The following is a 20,723-nucleotide window of genomic DNA, read 5'->3' on the forward strand; positions in this document are numbered from 1 at the left end:
TCCCCTTGAAGGCATTTTCCCTTGAGTATAGGATCCAGTCCAGTATCAGGTGTTGCTTAGTTGTTATGCCTATTCATCATTCTTTAGAACATTTTAGGACATTGACATTTTTGAAGAATACATCCCTTCCTTTAAAAAAATAAAACCTTTCTGGGGCACCTGGGTGGCTCAGTTCCTTAAGCCTCCAACTTCAACTCAGGTCATGATCTCATGGTTTGTGAGTTTGAGCCCCACGTCAGGCTCTGTGCTGACAGCTTGACGGCTGGAGCCTGCTTCAGATTCTGTATCCCCCTCTCTCTGCCCCTCCCCCACCCATGCTCTGTCTCAAAAATTAATAAATGTTAAAAAATGATAAAAAAACATTTTTTGAATATTTCTATCACGCCAAAGAGAAGCTTTGTATCTATTAGGAGTTACTCCCCATTTCCTAATCCCCCCAACTTCCGGTAACTCTTAATTTGCTTTCTGTCTCTATGGATTTACCTGTTATGAACATTGCACATACATGTAACCATACGGTATATGGCTTTCTTGGTCTGGCTTCTTTGATTTAGCGTCACGTTTTCAAGATTCATCCTTGTAGTATGTATCATTTTTTTAAATGGCTGGACAATGTGTCCTTGTAAGCATATACAACCCTTATTTATTCATACATCAGTTGATGGACATCTGAGTTGTTCTCAGTTTGTGGTTATCATGAATAATGCTGTTATGAACTTTCATGTGCAGGGTTTTTTTTTTTGTATGTGTGTGTGTGTGGATATATGTTTTCATTTATGTTGGGTGATATCTAAAAGAATTGCGGGGTTTTATGGTAATTTTATGTTTAATTTTTCGAGGAGCTATCAAAATGTTTTCTAAAGTGACTGCCATTTCACACTACTGCTAGCAATGAATGAAAGTTCCAATTTACCCACAGACTTGCCAACACTTGTATTTTATGGTCTTTTGATTATATTCATCCTGAGGGGTGTAAAGTGGTATCTTCTGGTTTTGATTCGCGTTTCCTTAATGATTACTGACGTTGAGTATCTTTTCATGTGCTAATTGGCCACTTGCATGTTCTCTTTGGAATGATGTCTGTTCCAATTTTTTACCCATTTTTAATTGGATTATTAGTCTTTTTATTGTTGAGTTACAAGTGTTTTTCTTTAATTTTTTAATGTTTTTATTTATTTTGAGGGAGAGACAGAGTGTGAGTGGGGGAGAGACAGAGAAAGAGGGAGACACAGAATCCGAAGCAGGCTCCAGGCTCTGAGCTGTCAGCACAGAGCCCGACATGGGGCTAGAACTCACGAACCATGAGATCATGACTTGAGCCAAAGTTGGACACTTAACCAACTGAGCCACCCAGGTGCCCCAAGTTTTAAGCATTTTTTATATATTTTGGATACTAGACTTTTCTCAGATATATTTTGCACAGGATCTTTTCCATTCTATGAGTTGTGTTTTCATTTCCTTTATATCTTTTGATGCACAAAAGTTATTAATTTCGATGAAGCTGAATTTATCTCATTTTTGTTTTGTTGCTTGTGCTTTTAGTGTCATATCTAAGAAACTGTTGCCTATTTCATGTTCATAAGTATATACCCCTATGTTTTAAGAGTTTTGTAGTTTTAGCTCTTTTAGGGTATTTTAAGGTAAATTTTGTTCATGGTATGAGGTAGGGGTTCAACTTCATTCTTTTACATGTGGATTTCCAATAGTCTCAGTGCCATTTTTTTTTTTTTTGCAAAGACTATTCTTTCCCCATTGAATTTCCTTGATACATTCATCAAAAATCAATTGACTATAAATGTATTGGTTTATTTATGGACTCTCAATTCTATTCCAGCAATGTATATATTCTTATGCTAGAATCACGCAATCTTTATTACTTTAGCTTTGTAGTAAGTTTTGAAATTGGGAAAAGCAAGTTCTAGTTTTTGTCTTTCATTTTCAAGACCGTTTTACTCTTCTGGTTCCCTTGAATTTCACTATGAATCTTAGGATCAGTATGTCAATCTTTGCAAAAAAAGAGGCCTTAACATTTTGGTAGGAATTATATTGAATCTGTAGATGAATTTGGGGAGTACCATCATGTTAACAATGTTAGGTCTTCCATTTCATGAACACATATGTCTTTCCATTTATGTAGGTCTTTAATTTTTTGCAAATATGTTTTACCGATTTTAAGTTTCACCTTTTCTGTTTTTTGGTAAATTTAATCTTCAGTATTTTATTCAATTTGATAGTGCTGTGATTTGAATTGTTTTCTTAATTTCATTTTGGTATTATTCATTGTTACTGTATAGAAATTCAATGGATTTTTATATTGATCTTTTATCTTGCAACCTTACTGAACTCATTTATTAGTTCTAATAGCTTTTTGTCAATTCCTTAGGATTTTCTGTATGCAAGATAATACCATCTGAAAATAGAGATAATTTTACTACTTCTTTTCCAAACTGGATACCTTTTTTTTTTCCTTGACCAATTGCCCTGCCTAAAATCTCCATTGCAATGATGGATAGAAATGATGAAAGCAAATATACTTGTTTTGATCCTGACCTTTAGAAGCAAAGCTTTCAGGTTTTCACCTTTATGTATGTTAGCTCTGTGTGTGTGTGTGTGTGTGTGTGTGTGTGTGTGTGTGTGTGTATAAGCCCTTTGTCAGTTTAAAGAATTCTTTTCATAGTTTATTGTTTTTGTTTTTGTTTTTTGTAAGTCATGAAACAGTACTAGGTTTTGTCAAATGCCTTTTTGGTGTCTATAGAGATAGTCTATGTTTATTTTTTTTTGTCCTTATTGTATTAATATATTTTGATTGATTTTCATATGTTATCTAATCTTGCAGACCTTGGATAAATCCAGGTTGTTCATGGTATATAATAATTTTAATGTGCTGCTGGTTCAGTTTGGAGTGTTTTGTTGAGGATTTTTGAATTTACATAAGGGATATTTGTCTGTAGTTTTGTTTGTTTGTTTTTTACTTATGTGTTTATCTGGTTTGGCATCAGGGTAATACTGGCCTCCTAGAATAAGATGGAAATTTTTTCTTCCGCATCTGTGTTTTCAAAGAGTTTGTGAAAGGTTTATTTTTTAATTTAATTTTAATTTAATTTTTTTTTATTTTTCGAGAGAGAGAGAGAGAGAGAGTGCGATCAGGGGAGAGAGGCAGAGAGAGAGCGAGCGCGAGAGCGAGAGAGAGAGGGAGAGTCTCAACCATGCTGCATGCTCAGCATGGAGCCCGATGCAGAGTTTGATCCCATGACACAGGGATCAAGACCCAAGCTGAAATCAAGAGTCGGTTGCTCAATGAACTGAGTCACCCAGGCACCCCAGAAAGACTTATTTTAATTATTAAAAGTCTGGGAGGGGCGCCTGGGTGGCGCAGTCGGTTAAGCGTCCGACTTCAGCCAGGTCACGATCTCGCGGTCCGTGAGTTCGAGCCCCGCGTCAGGCTCTGGGCTGATGGCTCAGAGCCTGGAGCCTGTTTCCGATTCTGTGTCTCCCTCTCTCTCTGCCCCTCCCCCGTTCATGCTCTGTCTCTCTCTGTCCCAAAAAATAAATAAACGTTGAAAAAAAAAATTAAAAAAAAAAAAGTCTGGGAGAGTGGGGCGCCTGGGTGGCGCAGTCGGTTAAGCGTCCGACTTCAGCCAGGTCACGATCTCGCGGTCTGTGAGTTCGAGCCCCGCGTCAGGCTCTGGGCTGATGGCTCTGGAGCCTGAAGCCTGTTTCCGATTCTGTGTCTCCCTCTCTCTCTGCCCCTCCCCCGTTCATGCTCTGTCTCTCTCTGTCCCAAAAATAAATAAAAACGTTGAAAAAAAATTAAAAAAAAAAAAGTCTGGAAGAATTCATCAATGAAGCCATCTGGTCCTGGGCTTTTTCTTCATGGGATTTTTTTTATTACTAATGTTTTTATACTAGGTATATGTATATTGAAAATTTCTGTTTCTTCTTGAGTCAATTTCAGTAGTTTGTAGCTTTCTAGGAATTTGTCTATTTCATCTATGTTATCTGTTTACTGGCATACAACTTTTCATAGTATTCCCTTTTAATCCTTTTAATTTCTGTAGGGTTAATAATTACTACTAACTATCCCCTCTTTAATTTATTATTTTAGCAATCTGAGTCTTCTTTTTTCTTGTTTATTTTAGCTAAAAGTTTATCAATTTGTTGATGTTTTCAAGGAGGTATCTTTTGGTTTCATTGAGTTTCTATAATTTTTTTTTCTATTTTGTTTCATTTGTTTCCCTAATCTTTATTTTCCTTCATTCTGGTTTATTTTTAGGTTTCGGCTTTTCTTCTAGTTTCTTAGGGTGGAAGTTTAGTTTAGAGTTTTGATATCAGTCTTATTTTTAAATGTATATATTTATAACTATAAAATTTCCTCTGAGCTCTGCTTTTGCTGCATTCCATTTGTTTTAGTATGTCGTGTTTCATTTTCATTCATCTCAAACTATTTTCCAATTTCTGTTTTGATTTCTCCTTTGATCATTGGTTATTTAGGAGTGTTTTTATGAAATTTCTACGTATTTGTGAATTTCCCAAGTTTTTGTCTGTGTTGATTCTAATTTCATTTCATCACATTTGGAGGACATAGTTTGTATGATTATAGTGCTTTTACATTTATTAAGACTTGTTTTGTCACCTAACATATAGTCTATCCTTGATATTGTTATATGTGTAGTTGAGAAGAATGTATATTATGATGTTGTTGAATGGAAAACTCTATAGATGTCTGGTTGGTCTTTAGGTCTGCTTGATATTTAGCCACATAAATTTAGCCACCTTTATTGTTGATAATTAGTGTCGGTCAGTCCTATTTTCTTTGCTGATGTTCTACCCATTGTGGAGAGTGGGGGTAAGTCACAGCAGGTGGTGGGGGCTGAGTCCTGGACATGACTGAGTTGATCCAAATTTCCATGTCTAAACACAGAAGTGATTGGGTATTAATGTCTGCAGAGTGGAGTTTCAATTTTAGGTCAATAGTGGAGTTAGAAAGTGAACCGGTTAAGGTCCGAGTGCTCAGGTAGCACAAGTAAAGTTGAAAGTCAAAAACTGAGAATGAATGGGTATTACTGTGTGAGAGGTACAGAGGGCAGGTGCCAAGGTGGAGATCAGGGGAGCCAACGAAGTCAAGCAAAGGATTCTCTCTGGGAGTGTACTTACTCTGAGTCTGGCAGAATCTTTCTTATACTTATTTCTGGCTTTTATTTGTGCCACTTCCTCAAGAAAATGTTCCCACCTTTTTACAGGCACCCAGGATTTCTGATGGTTGGTGAGTTCCTGTGTGCTTTCAGGAAAAGGGCACCTGTGTTTGGGCACATGGATTGTTCAGGAGCCAAAACAGGCTGATCTTGAGAGGGTCTGCACTGCCACCAGCCCATATTACTCAACAGAGGTAACTCCTTGTTTGTTCTTCCCAGGTTGTGGTGTATTTTAGTATGCCAGCTGGGTTTCATTTCGATTGATTGATTGATTGATTGATTGATTGCCTTTGGGTAGTCCTTGAAATTCTACTTGGGAGACAGCATGGTATAATAAAAGAAAGCTTTGGAGCCATAAACTCTGAGCATACCTGACATTTACTATAATTTAGGAAAGTTATTAAACCTCTATTGTACAGACACACACACACACACACACACACACACACACACACACACACAGTCCTGGAGAGATGTGCACCTATCCATAGATCCATATTGTGGAGCATGTATTCAAGAGCATAGATCATGCTTGTATTAAATAAGTTAAAAAATTTTTTTAATGTTTATTTTTGAGAAAGAGAGAGAGAGAGAGAGAGAGAGAGAGAGAGAGAGAGAGAGAGGAAGAAAGTGGGAGAGGGGCAGAGAGAGGAGACACAGAATCCGAAGCAGGCTTCAGGCTCTAAGCTGTCAGTACAGAGCCCAACACGGGGCTCAAACCCATGAACTGTGAGATCATGATCTGAGCTGAAGTTGGGCACTTAACCAACTGAGCCACCCAGGCACCCCTAAATAAGTTATTTTAAAGCACACATCCAGTGATCAAAAAACAGGAGTTAGTATCTTCTCCCTCTTCCCCTTCCCTCTGCTTGTGTATTCATGAATGTGTATGTGTGTGTGTGTGTGTGTGTGTGTGTGTGTGTGAGAGAGAGAGAGAGAGAGAGAGAGGGAGAGGGAGAGGGAGGGAGAGAGAGGGAGAGAGAGGTAAAGACAGAGAGTTAGACAGAGCAAGAGTGAGACAGAGCGAGAGAGCACAGTATCTTACTCAGTTGGAAAAGCACAAACACATAGGGCTCTGTTGCCCAGAGAGACCTTCTGGCTTATGGAAGTCAACCAATGGCCTTGACTGTTTTGTTCCTGAAATTGACGATTTCTTTTAGCTAAATTAGCTAGATGAAATAGAGGTTTTGACATTAGGTGGAAGAATAGGTAGAAGAATTTTACTGCTGGCAAGGGAACATTTTACTTGTGAAATAGATGAGAGTGTTCTTAGTCTCCTGAGCAGGACTAAGTGAGGACAGAAGTGGATTCTGAACAGACCCCAGGTTGCATGTGAACATTTCAGAACCCCTCTTTTCTTTTGCCCTCTCTCTGCTCTCCATCCTCATAGAAACGGTAGTTGTGAGACTGCACCTGGATTTTGTTACCGTGGTTACAGATGCAGTCCTGGGTGAGGAAGGGGAGTGGGAGCTGTGTTTTTATAAGGGCAAATTGTACTGACATTTAAATTGGAGGCATCATAGTGGAGTACAGCTGCCAAGTCATGTGCTTTCCTGTCGCAACTGGGATATTTGCAAGACTCTTATCTCCTCCTCTTTTTGGCATTCGTGTGTGTGCTGGGGTGTGTGTGGACTCCTCCCTTAGCCTGTAGAACATTCAGAGGGATTCTGGTTGGGAACAGGAAGAGAGCCTTTTTTAAAAAGTGAGATTCTTGAAGGGTCATGTCTAAACTAAGGCTTTCTCAACAGATGCTCCAAATGATATCAAACAAAGAGAGAGGAAGAGTGAGAATGTGAGCAGAAGCCAAATCCATGACACCTAAAGGATATTAGGGTAGCCAGATGGAAAGAGCTGGATATGATACAATGAGGGGAGTCAGCCATCTGAGGATGAGGAAGACAGGCACAGCATGAAGTGAGCAGACCAGTAGCTTGCCTTGGGTAGCTACCTGTGTTTGCCCTCAGCTTCTGGGGAATGGTGCCTGTGTGGATTGGTGGAATTTACCAGGTGGGTCTAGCTCAAGGATGCCAATGCCATCTGGAAAGCGGGAGAGCCAGCCAGTCTGCAGAGCCAGGGCCGCTTCCCTATCCTTAGGGAAGATGATATGTTTAAGGACAAATTAGTTGCGAATGTTTTCTTCTGAGGAGTAGCAGGTTCAAGATCTAGAAACCATCTTTACTCATAAAAGTGAATATGCAGCTAGAGCTGCTGATCTCCCTTGTTGGTTAGTCAGTTGGTCAGCCCATCAACAAACCCCTACTGACTTTCTACTCTGTGTCAGGGCTAAAGGTGCCTAAAGACTAAGTGCTGCTCTTGTGTTCAACCCCCGCGCCCTAACTTAATTCAGCCTTCTCACTCAGAAAGTCAAGCATACTCCTACTGAGGACAGTCATTGGGTTACAGGACAGTGGAGAATGAAAAACCCAGAACCTTGAGCAAGTCTTTGGCCACAGATGTAGCTTATGGCTTCAAAGCAGTCAGATGTTCAAGGGCTCCTTGGGTTCCTGTGCCAACTGTTGGATCAGTTAGCCAAGAGTCCAGGGCAGTGCAGATAAAAGCCCTGCTTTGCCCACTTTCACCTTGATTTTCTGCTACTGGATAAATTAAGTGGAACCACTCACTGATATAAATACTTCAAGAGATAAAGAGCTTCAGCCTTCTATGTTCCCATTTTTCAGTCCAGAGAGAATGTATACACAGATGGGTATGTATATGCAAAGCTATATAGACTTCTGTTTGTATTTTTGCCCTCTGTGTATATCTCTAAGTGGGTATCCGCATGTGTGCAGATATGTCTGTGTATATGCATACACATGGTAAAAGGCCTGTTTGTGTAGTCATATGGCAATAAGAGAGCTCTGGGTTTGAGGGTTGAATATTACTTTTATTAGCTCTGTCATTTTGAATAAGCAACGTTATGTATTTCAGCTACAGTTTTCTCATCAGCAAATGGAAATAATCTTATTTCACAGGCATCTTTCTGAGGATTATATGCAGTAATTAATATAAAGCACCTGGCATAGTGTCTGGCATAGAAAAGGCGATTAACAAATACACACACACACACACACACACACACACACACACACACACATATGCAATTAACAAATATTTCAGGCCTATTTGCTCCTGTTACTTTATACAGGCATACCTCAGAGGTATTGCACGTTCAGTAGAGTATTGCAATAAAGGGAGTCAAATTAATTATTGGTTCCCCTATGCATATAAAAGTTGTGTTTACACCATACTGTAGCCTATTCAGCATCCTATAGCATTCTGTCTAAAAAAGCAATGCACATATCTTTAAAAATGTTTTTTCAATGCTTATTTATTTTTGCAAGACAGGGACAGAGTGAGTGGGGGAGGTGCAGAGAGAGAGGGAGACACAGAATCTTAAGAGGGCTCCAGACTCTGAGCCATCAGCACAGAGCCCAATATGGGGCCCAAACTCACAAACTATGAGATCATGACCTGAGCTGAAGTCAGACGCTTAATCGACTGAGCCACCCAGGTGTCCTAGCAATACACATACCTTATTTAAAGAACACTTTATTGCTAAAGAATGCTAGCCATCTTCTGAGCTTTCAGGGAGTCATACTCTTTTTGCTGGTGGAGGGTCTCGCCTCCTTGTTGATGGCTGCTGCCTGACCAGGGTGGTGGTTGTTGAAAGCTGGCGTGGCTGTGGCAATTTCTCAAAATAAGACAACAGTGAAGTTTGCTGCATTGATTGGCTTCCTTTCACGAATGATTTCTCTGTAGCACGTGATGCTGCTTGATAGCATTTTACCCAGAGTAGGATTTTTTCAAAATTGGAGCCAATCCTCCCAAACCCTGCTGCTGCTTTATCAGCTAGGTTGATGGAATATTCTAAATCCTTTGTTGTCACTTCAACAATCTTCACAGCATTTTCACCAGGAGTACATTGCATCGCAAGAAACCACTTTCTTTTCTCGTCCATGAGAAGCAACTCCTCATCCGTTCAAGTTTGAGGTTACAGCATTTCAGTCCCATCTTGAGGCTCCACTTCTAATTCTACTCCTCTGGCTGTGTCCACAACTTCTGCAGTTATTTCCTCTGCTGAAGTCTTGAACCCCCTCAAAGTTATCAAACTCAAATATTTGAGGTATTGTGAGAATTACCAAAATGTGACACAAAGACACAAAGTGAACAAATGCTGTTGGAGAAATGGCACCGGTAGACTTGCTCAGTACAGGGTTGCTCCAATTCCTCAATTGGTAAAAAAAAATGTACTGCACAATGCAATACAATGAGTATATCTGTATGCCTGTATACCTTCTCTCCTCTCTTCCACGAGAAGGTATACCTCAAATTTTATGTCATTACTCTCAGCTAATGGAAGAGGAAATGGCCCTCAGAGCAGGCATATCAATAGCTTGAACGGTAGGCTGTTTTTAGAATTTAGAAAAGTATATTCACACAGTTGCATCTCATAATATCCATTTAGTAAAGTTAAGTAGTCAGAATCATCTTGGTTGGTGGCATGCTGAGGAAAGAATGAGGAAGCACAGTTAAAGGAATGGATATGACAGATCCAAATCTGGTCTGTGACTCTCAGCACTCACCATGGATAAATGAGGATAATGCTGTCCCAGGCACAGTGACAGTCAAGCCCCCTCTTTGCCCCCTTTGTGTTCAGCCATGAGTGGTGCATTGGCCATAAGTCTTGGAATGACACCCTGAAATGCAATTGCACACATTAAATTCCCATTCCCTTTGGAATGAAGCAATTACCAGCCTGTTGTTTTGTATCAGGCAGAGCAGGGGTCCTGCAGCAGGTGTGAGAGGCCCTCAGGGCACCTCCTACCTTCGTCTAGAAGCAAACTCAAGGCCCCTCCTGACGGCCCCTACACTGGTGAGCAATGGCTTAACCTGGGCAGGAACCTCCAGTTGGTTCACTCTGCGATGTGGTTCACACTGTTCTTGCAGAGGCCTGCACTCCATGTTTGGGACTCAAAGCCCAGATGTGACAGGGATTCATGTGCATGCATGGTGCTCACGTCTGCAGCACTGAGCAGGAACCACACTGGAGTCTTTAGCCATTTCGCTCAGGTACAGTTGATGTTTTGCTGAACGCAAGTGGACAGGGTTAAGAAGAAAATCTGTCGCTGAAACTGCAAAGAGCAAGGCTGAGACATAGGGAATAATTTATCTCTCAGGCTGAGTTAACACAGAACAGACATTCTGGAGTGTTAGTTCACCTCTCTTCATGGCATTTCCTTTAGTGGCGTGTCTTGGCCAGTGTTAAGGGGAGATGCTGAGGTATAGTTGACATATTATGTTAATTTAAAGTGTCCAACATAATGATTTGAAATTTTTACACATTGCAAAATGACCATCACCATGAGTCTAGTTAACATCTGTCACTATACATAGTTAGAATTTTTTCTTTTTTTTTTATTGTAATAAAGACTTCTAAGATCTATTTCCTTAGCAACTTTCATATATGCAGTACAGTGTTAACTATGGTCACTATGCAGTACATTTATATCCCCACACTTACTTATTTTAGAGCTGACAGTTTGTACTTTTTGACCGCCTTCACTCATCCCTCTCTGCCTCCCTTGCAACCACCCATCTGTTCTCTGTATCTATGAACTTGTTTTGTTATTGTTGTTGTTGTTATTTGTCAATCTTTTAGATTCCACATATAAGTTAAATTGTATGATATTTATCTTTCTCTGTCTGACTTATTTCACTTAGCATAGTGTCCTTAAGGCCCATCCATGTTGTTGCAAATGGCAAGATTTCATTCTCTTATACAGCTTAGTAATATTCCATTGTATGTGTGCCCCACATTTTCTTTATTCATTCATTCATTGATGGACACTTAGGTTGCTTCCATAATTTGGCTATTGTGAATAGCATTACAATGAACATGAGGGTACATATGTTTTCAAATTAGTGTTTTTGTTATCTTTGAATAAATACCTAGAAGTAGAATTACTGGATCATACAGTATTTCTATTTTTAATTTTTCAAGTCATCTCCATACGGCTTTCCATAGTGGCTGCACCAGTTTGCAATACATGGTTTTGCTTTGCACTTTTCTGATGATTAGTGATTTTGGACACTTATTAAAGTGCCTCTTGGCCATATGTATGTCTTCTTTGAAAAAATGGCTATTCTGGTCCTCTGCCCATTTTTAAATCAGGTTGTTTTTTGATATTGAGTTGTATGAGTGCTTTATATAGTTGTGTAAGTTCTCTACTATATATATCCTTATTGGATATATTATTTACAAATATTTTCTCTCATTCACTAGGTTGCCTTTTTTTGTTGTTGTTGGTTTCCTTTGCTGCTTAAAAGCCTTTAATTTTGGTGTAATCGCAATAGTTTATTTTTGCTTTTGTTTCTCTTGCCTGAGGGTACATGTCCATAAATATGTAGGAAAAGATGATGACCTAGAGATTACTGCTTATGTTTTCTTTCAGGAGTTTTATGGTTTCAACTCTCACATTTAGGTCTTTAATCCATTTTGAGTTTATTTTTTGTGTATGATGTAAGAAAGTGGTCCAATTTCATTCTTTTGCATGTAGCTGACTAGTTTTCTCAACACAATTTATTAAGAAGACTGTCTTTCCTCCACTATATATTCTTGCCTCATTTGTTGCAGGTCAGTTGATCATATAATTGTGGTTTTGTTTCTGGGCTCTCTATCTTGTGCCAGGACCATACTGTTTTGATTACTACAGCTTTGTGGTATATCGTGAAATCTGGAATTGTGATTCCTCCAGCTTTGTTCTTTTTTCTTAAGATTGCCTTGTTATTCGGGGTATTTTGTGATTCCACACTACGATTAGGATTATTTGTTCTAGTTCTGTGAGAAATGCCATTGATGTTTTGATAGAGATTGCATTGAATCCATAGATTGCTTTGGGTAGTTTGAACATTTTAATGATATCAATTATTCCATCCATGAGTGTGGTAGAGCTTTCAATTTATTTATGTTGTCTTCAATTTCCTTTATCAGTGTCTCAGAGTTTTCAGAGTACAGGTTGTTCACCTGCTTGGTTAATAATTCCTAAGCGTTTTATTATTTTTGGTGCAGTTATAAATGGGATTGCTTTCTGATTCTTCCTGCTACTTCATTAGTAGTGAATAGAAATGCAATAGACTTCTCTATATTAATTTTGTATCCTGAAACTTTACTGAATTCACTTATCAATTTGAATAGTTTTTTGGTAGAGTCTTTAGGGTTTGCTATATATAGAGTATCATGTCATCTGCATTCTCTCTCCTACTTTAGAGCTTCCTGTGTCCCTGGCTCCTGCTCCTCTGGGGGGGTTCTTGGAGCAGGTGGTGTAAAATAATTTCCTTGGCCCAGGTACTGAAACATCTTCCACAAATACTGAAATACCACATCAGGTGTTTTAATGTCTTCATCTCTGCAACAGAATTTCAAAATGTTTTAATTCTGCCTCTAATTTCTAACTCTTCTCTGCTTCTAAGTAGTTATTGGTGGAGATTTCAATATAAAATGAATACATGCTCATTAAAATATTTGTCAAATATAGTAAATTAGGGAGGAAAAAATAAGCACCAGTAAACCTACCATCCCCAAACAACTACTGTTAATATGTTGCCTTATTACCATCCTGTATTTTTATTATGAATAGCTTTTAAAATTTTTTGTTTGCTTTACATAGTAGTAATCATGCTGTATACACAATTTTGTATCCATTCGTATAAAATTATAATGATAAGATAGCAGAAGCTTTTTCCCATGTTATTATAAGCAGTTCATAAATTTCAATTGTGTACACAGCAGTTGATTTAATCATTTCTCTGCTATTGGACATTTAGGTTGTTTGCAATTTTTGAAGAATGCCGTGATGAACATCTTTGTAAATAAAACATTTTCCATATTGGGCAATATTTTACTTGGTGTAGATTCCACAGAAATGGAGCTACTGTGTCCACGTATGTAACCCTTGCCAATAGCTGATGAGGCAACCTTGTGCAAATTAAAAAGAGGTAGTCCTTCCTTCAGACACTTGAATGCTATCTACAGAAAAATCGTCTCAGCCACTGTATTGCAATTCTTGCAAGGTGAATAGTACCCTTGGGGTTATGCAGAATACTTCTTGCACAACCATTAAGTGGCAGACCTGGTGTAAATATTTCTATGATTCCAGTGTCTTCCACAATTTCTATAGTAATTTATTCTCCCAATACTCATGTAAAAGTATGCCATTTTATCTCACCTGAGTCTATGGAGAATTATTTTAACTAGTATAATTCGATGAGGTGAAATGGCACTTTATTTACATACTTGTATTTATCTAGATTACCTTTGCATTTTAAAATATCACTTTGTTTTAGTTTCCTCTAAAGAACAAAAAAACCTTTCTTCTTCCCAAAGATAGATTTTTTTCTCCTTTCAATAAAGATATCTTAAACAGAAGTTGATAACTGAGCCCAGATTTGGCTCCCCAACTAGACAGAAGGTGCTTTGTGGCACATGCCCAAGACTTGTGCTTTCAGTTTCTGTGGCTGGGAAAACACATAATTGGCTCTTGCTGCTTCCAACCTTTCCTTCCAAGAAAGGTTTCCTCCTTCTCTTCTGTTCACTTCTGGACTTATCCAGTGAAGCACTGGGGATATCCTCTAAGGGGACCAGAGTGAGAGGGTGTCAGCATGATCTGACCTGATAGAAGCTTTTCCTTTTGCTCAGCTGCTTACCAGAGATTTTGAGAGATTGTAGAGGTGTACCAAGGTGAATTGTGTGCAGAGCAGCTCTTACCCCTGAGCTCTGAGCCACCTGTTGAGACCTCCTGTCTAGGGACCTGTATTAGGGCTCTCCAGAGAGGATATAATATTATATATATATATATATATATATATATATATATATATATATTTGTACAAGCTGTATATATGCATCTATATATGTGTGTATACACACACACACACACAATAGGATTGGCTCATGCAATTATGGAGGCCAAGAAATCCCTGGATCTTCCATATGCAAGGTAGAGAACCGGGGGAGCTTCTAATGTAATTCAGTACAAGTCTGAAGGCTTGGCAACCAGGAATGCCAGTGTCTGAGGGCAAGAGAAGATGTCTGTCCCAGCTCAAGCAAAGAGATCAGATTTTCCCTCTTCTACCTGCTGTTCTATTCAGGCCTTCAGATTGGATAATGCCTTGCCCACATTGGTGAGGGTGGTCTTCTTTACTCCATCTACTAATTTAAGTGCTCATCTCTTCCATAAGCACCCTCAGAGACACACCCAGAAATAATGTTTTATCAGCTATCTGGGAATCCCCTACCCCAGTCAAGCTGACATAGGAAATGAACCATCACAGGCTGAGGAGGCCATGTGGTCCACCTGTGAAGCTATACCAAAGCCTGGTCCCACAACAAAGGAGAGTATTGGTGCCCTGTCCACAGTGTGAGATCTCAGCTAGAACCCATGCTTATACTTTGTCCAACAGATGTTTGTGAGTTCTCTCAGTGTCTCAAGAACTGCTGTATACACTGCATGCAGTGGTCACCGAGACCACTGCTCCTTGCTCTTATAAAGCTTGTAGGAATCAGGAAAGCAGAAAATGAACCATGAATCAAATAGATGAATGAATAAATAACATCTAGAAGGTGATGTGCTCATGAGTGAAAGAGGATGGGGTGCTTTAGAGTGGGTGGTCAGGGAAGGCTCTTTGAGGAAATGATGCTTGAACTGACACCTGAGTGACCTTGTTGACTAGATATATGATGAAGGAAGGAACTGTCTTCGTGCTTCTTAATAGATACTAAGTTATTTCAAATTCTATTAAGACATTACCAGGTCTTTGGGGGATACACTTTTATAAAACCCACATGCTCAGGTCTAAGGTGGTACCTAATACAGAGATTGAGTAACTTGCCCAAAGTCTTGCAGATTGTGAAGGTCAGAGCCAAATTTGTGGTGTAGGTTTGAAGCCTGCACTCTTTCCACAAAACCACATCGCAGATGAAGGGGAATTTATAGCACGGGGAGGAGCAGCTGTAATCTCTGGTGGTTTGGGAACTGGACAGGGAGGGGAACCCAAGGACAAGAATTGGTCCCTCCCTTTTGCTTCTCTGAAGCCCTCTGATTATGATCAGAATGACTCTTGGTGGGTAAAGCTGGCACAGTGGATAAACATAATTTATTAGTTCAGGAAATCTCATGTGGGGTCCCCTCAATCTCTGGAGACAGCCATCCTCTTCTGAGATGTGTGATGCATTTCTCTTTATTTCCTTGGCCATCAAAAAATGGAAGCTTCTTCATTGGATGAAGACCCAAGTTGGAGGCAGGCTAAACTCTCACAAAGTCCATTTTAACCTTTCTGGCAATGTTGAGACTTCTGGGAGCTCTTTTCATTGTAGGCTGATTTCAGAGCTCTCTTAGGTTAGAAATATATGGTTCTGGGAGGATAGGGGATGAATTAAGTATACTAGAGAATATCAACGGAATTCTCAAGTCCTGATTTCTTTGCTAAGTGCTCAGTGTCTTTACTGAATTTTTGGACATTAAACATGGGAAGGAAAGCAGTAGGACCCTTTGGACAGGTTCTGTGGCCAACAGAAGAGATGGGCATCCCTGAGATTTACTGTGCCCATACCCAGCAGGATCCTGTGGAAACCCTGACAGCTTAATTGTGTTCTTACTCAGTCACCCACAACTAATGCATCTTCCTGGCAAAGCAGGTGTCTTCCATAAGGAGAACAACGGGGCAGACTGGTATCACAAAAGCCTGCCAAAATCTGCTCCAAATTGTCCCTGAATCAGTGATAATAAACCAAATTGCTACAAATAGACACCAATTTGCAGGAATGTGAGCTGTCCAAGGAATGCTTTTGACTTGGGAGTAGAGGTGAATGTGTAATAAGTATGAGATTTGCAGGGAAGGAACTTGAGGTTATATTGTGATACAGCAGTAGAATTTACCCTGAATATATTGATTTGCTCCCTCCTTTGAATTATCAAAAGTTTGTCTTCAGTCTGTTCAAATCATAGTTTATACTTTTGGCAATATGCTTCAGTGGACTGGACAGGTTGGCGGTCTTAGGGGTCCTATTTGAGAGACTAAACATTTGGGTTCCTGGGTAAGTCAGTCTGGAAGACAGCAAGAAATTTTGATCCTGTCTTGCATCAGGGATGGGCAGTGGATACTGAAACTAAACGTCCCCTTGGAAAGAACTATTGGAATCAGGCCAGAGTGGGTTGGTCTCATTCTGTTTAGTTCAATGTTTATGAAATACTCAGACCCTGTTCTCCACACTTGAGCTGGGAAACAATATAATCCTACCCCAGCTGGCCAGTTATTAAGAGCTTAGTAAGCCATATGTGGAGGGACACTGAGCCTTGGGACGGTGCGTAAGCCCTTTCTTGGGATAAGTCCCCTGGGTCAGGACCTCTCAAGGGTCAGAAGGAGGAGAGAGGAGACAGTAAATGTCCTCTACTTTTTCTTCCTTTTTTCCTTTACTTCTTAGGCTTTTATTTTTTTTTCCTTTTTTAAAATAAAGGCTATTGTTTGATTTAAAAAAATTGTATTTTATAACAGTTAAAAAACAAAAAAAGGAAGAAGAGAAAAATGTTACCCATAATCTTACTATCCCAAGACAAGCAATAATATTTGACCCAAATTTCTTTCAGATTTTTACTCTGCTTATTTATTTTTTCATAATTATGATTTTTAGCCTATATTATTTCACATTATGGGTTATAAGTAACTTGTTATAAACAACTTCAGTGACTACATAGAATTGCAATAGATGGGAATAATATAAATTACTTGGTAACTCCCCATTGTTGGACATTTAGGTTTTTTCAATATTTATTTTTATTAATAAGAGTCTAATAAACATCCTTGCAAATAAATATTTTTCTGTATTTAAACATATTTCCTGAGGATGCAGTGCTAGACTTGTAATTACTAGGTCAAAGTATATGAATATACCTAATACTTTTGATATAACAGGAAGACTGTGTGTGTAAAATCAAACTGTTTTCTGAAAGGGTCACATTAATCTACACACTCAAATTAATTTTCCTAAATTTTGTAGACAACATTAAACACCCACCACAATTACAAGCTTTGCTAATTGTGTAACATTTGACTTTTAAAAAGTTTTATTTGTTTTGAGAGAGAGAGTGTGTAAGTGGGAGAGGGGCAGACAGAGAGAGAGAGAGAGAGAGAGAGAGAGAGAGAATCCCAAGCAGATCCAGTGTTGTCAGCATGGAGCCTGACACGGGGCTTGATACCACGAACTATAAGATCATGACCTGAGCTAAAATCAGAGTCTGTCACTCAAGCAACTGAGCCACCCAGGCACCCCATAGTTGATTTTTATGTTGGCAAATAAGTGAAATGTTTTTCAAGTATATTCTTTTTGTGTTTTATTTATTTTTGAGAGGTGGGGGAGGGGAAGAAATAGAGGGGGACACAGAATCTGAAGCAGGCTCTGGGCTGTAAGCTGTCAGCACAGAGCTTAGTGTGGGATTTGAACCCATGAATTGTGAGATCATGACCTGAGCTGAAGTTGGATGCTTAACCGACTGAGTCACCCAGGTACCCCTCAAGTATATTCTAAGGCTAAAATACAGCTGAGAGCTGAATGTGTGTGTGTGTGTGTGTGTGTGTGTGTGTGTGTGTGTGTGTTGCCAGCTTGCCTTGTCTGGTGGAGAATTGGTGTGGAGCTTGCCTTGTCTGGTTGAGAATTGGTGTGGAAGCAGGAAACCCTTCCTGACTTCTTAGGAACCCTAGCTTATCACCCACAGTGGTGTCAAAATGTAACAGATTATCAGAAATGGAACACAGTGTCCTTAAAATCAGACACAGGATGGACAGATCCCATCTATATTAATTCCTGGCTTGACTGAACCTTACATGCGATACAGTTTAAAGAACACACGAATTACTCCTGGTTCCATACTCAGATGATCACATTGATATAAAACTTGTGAATAAGAAGCCAAAGTAGCAACTTTGGGGATCTTGAGTCCCTTGAGCCTAAAGAGATCCTGCCAAAAAGATATTTGTAGTTATATCTATATTAATCCAATATTAACAAATATTTAATTGCGTTATATGTGCAGGTAGATATATACTGTTTTGCTTTTTCTTATTCCCCTCAGCACACTACTTAAGGCTTTCCATTATTCTATTATGTTTGTTTTTCAAGGCTGTTGCAATGAATCTATAGCTGGGAATGTATTAAAGAGTGTCTGGGAACCTTGTCTGAGTATAACCACCATGATAACAGTACTAATTAAAAGGTAACATTCATTGCGTATATGCTAGGTGTTTTACATACACTCTCCCATTCAATCATCACAGCTATTTATTGGGATTGATATGATACCATTTTATAGACAAAGAGATCAAGACAGGTTAGGTGACTCACGCAAGCTCACACAGTGGGCCGTGGGGGCTTCAGGGAGGTGAAGGAATTCTCAGTGTGAGAAAAAGATGGGATAATTTTGTGGTTCCGTCCCTGACTGGGTTCTCTTGCTTTGGAAATTAAGGGGATCTTGCTAAGACAAACTTCACTGCATTATTGGGGCCTGATTACTGAGTGGGGTACTGGGCTTTGTACATTCAGTGCTGGCCTTTCCTCTTGTAGGTTCGGCCAGTTGCCCACCTAGGATTGGTGCAGTCCGGGGTTGAGGCCCAGGGAAGAAGGGAATAACTTGCCTCATGATGAACCCAGGAATGGAATATCATCATGGAAGGGGTGGATCAGTGGAACCTCTCCTAAAATATTGAAAAATATAAGTAACTAGAGAGATAGAATTTCTTATATTTTAATTTTTTCCTTTAAGGAGTATCCACGCCCAGCATGGGGCTTGAGATCAAGCATGATGCTGAGATCAAGAGTCACATGCTCTACTGACTGAGCCAGCCAGGCACCCCAGAATTTCTTGTATTTTAAAGGTGAATTTACAGTGGCAATATGATAAGGTGAAGATTCTTTTTAGGTGTAGTGAGAGTGGCTCTCTGTTGTCTCTCTCGTTCTCATGGCCAGAGGCAAACTTTGTTCGCTGCAAACACTAACAGATGCACCACAGTGAACTGAACAATATCTGAGCACCAGTGTGGGGTTCACTCCCAGTGCAGAAAAACTCAGAACGAGGTGTGGAAGCTGGTGTCTGGCTGTTAAAGGAGGACCTCTGGGTCGGGACCTGCACAAATGATCTGCTGGTCTCATTGCATGGGGGTTTCATGGTGTAAACCCAGGAGCTGTGCTTCTGAATGTTGTATGCCTCATTTTCTAAAACTTAACTTCAGGCCTTTAGATTTTATAAGGCTTGTATTTAGTTTTTTTTTCCTTTGTTATTTTTTATTGATATAATGACCAAAGGAAAGACACGAATGATTTTCCACTAATCTCTTTCCTAACTCTTTTAGTCCTCTAGTAAGAGGGCTTATGAGTATCAAAAAAGGCTTCTATTTTCTACCAGGAATCCAGCTCAACCAATACTTTCAAATGTATCATAAGCAAGAAATGTGGAATCTTAATAAAAAAAATTAACTGTCAGTTATAGGATTGGGCAGGAAATAAAAGATGCAGTTGCAAAGTGACTAGAACATATCATGGTGAGATCTATGGCAGATGGCTATGTCCGTACTTTGAGGACATGTTATGGTCCCGAATGCTATTATTTTTAAAAAAGGAAAGCTAAGGGGTACCTGGATAACTCAGTCAGTTAAGTATCCAACTCTTGATTTCAGCTCAGGTCACACATGATCTCATGGTCTGTGGGATTGAGCCCCGCGTCGGGTTCTGCGCTGACAGTGCGGAGACTGCTTGGGAATCTCTTCCCCCCGTTCTCTCTCTCTCTCTTTCTCTCAAGATAAATAAATAAACTAAAAACGTTTATATAAAAAAAGGAAACCTAAAACAACTTATTACACATCTTAAAAATTTAAGAACAACAAAATAAATCAAAGGAAGCATTAAGAAGTGAGTGAAGATGAAGAAATAGAAAATAGGAATTGCTTGAAGCACAATTCGCAGGGAAGGAACAAAATCTGTTTCAGTTTGTTTTTTTGTTTTTGTTTTTGTTTTTGTTTTTGTTTTTGTTTTTGTTTGTGTTTTCTGTCTGCGATGCTGGAGTACCTTGCCCAGGCCCTGCCAAAACTTTCAGGGGCAGGGGCACAAAGAAGACCCACTCCAATCAGATACACATTCCACTCCTGAAGGGTGCTTCTACCCATTTCTAAACCTGCTTCCCACTGAGCTTGATAATAATAGTGGCACTGACGGCGATTGGAACCTTTACTGGACACTTACTGGGTGCCAGGGGTCTTACTGCATCAACTCACTAATCCTTCTAGCATTTCTAGTAGAAGATATGTTTTCTACTGATTTTAGTACTAGGGAGTGAAGCTTAGCTTAGATAAGTTTCATTTATTCAACAAAGATTTACTGAGTATTTATTTTGTGCTAGGTAGTTTTCTTGGGGCTGAAGATACAGTAATGAAGAAGACAGATTAGATTCTCTGCCTTCATGGATTTTCATCTAGTAGCAGTTGCCCAAA

At 39.4% G+C, this 20,723-nt stretch overlaps 1 long non-coding RNA gene across 1 annotated transcript in view; it reads left to right on the forward strand.

Annotated features, from left to right (window-relative positions):
• LOC125147732 (uncharacterized) overlaps positions 1–20,723 on the forward strand; it is a 106,335-nt gene that overhangs the window by 70,922 nt on the left and 14,690 nt on the right. Inside the window, exon 2 of the long non-coding RNA XR_007145289.1 lies at positions 5,241–5,386. This is a non-coding gene — a long non-coding RNA (uncharacterized LOC125147732). The remainder of the gene's footprint in view (positions 1–5,240; positions 5,387–20,723) is intronic.

The sequence above is a fragment of the Prionailurus viverrinus genome, chromosome D2 (assembly GCF_022837055.1).
Source record: "Prionailurus viverrinus isolate Anna chromosome D2, UM_Priviv_1.0, whole genome shotgun sequence".
NCBI lineage: Eukaryota > Metazoa > Chordata > Mammalia > Carnivora > Felidae > Prionailurus > Prionailurus viverrinus.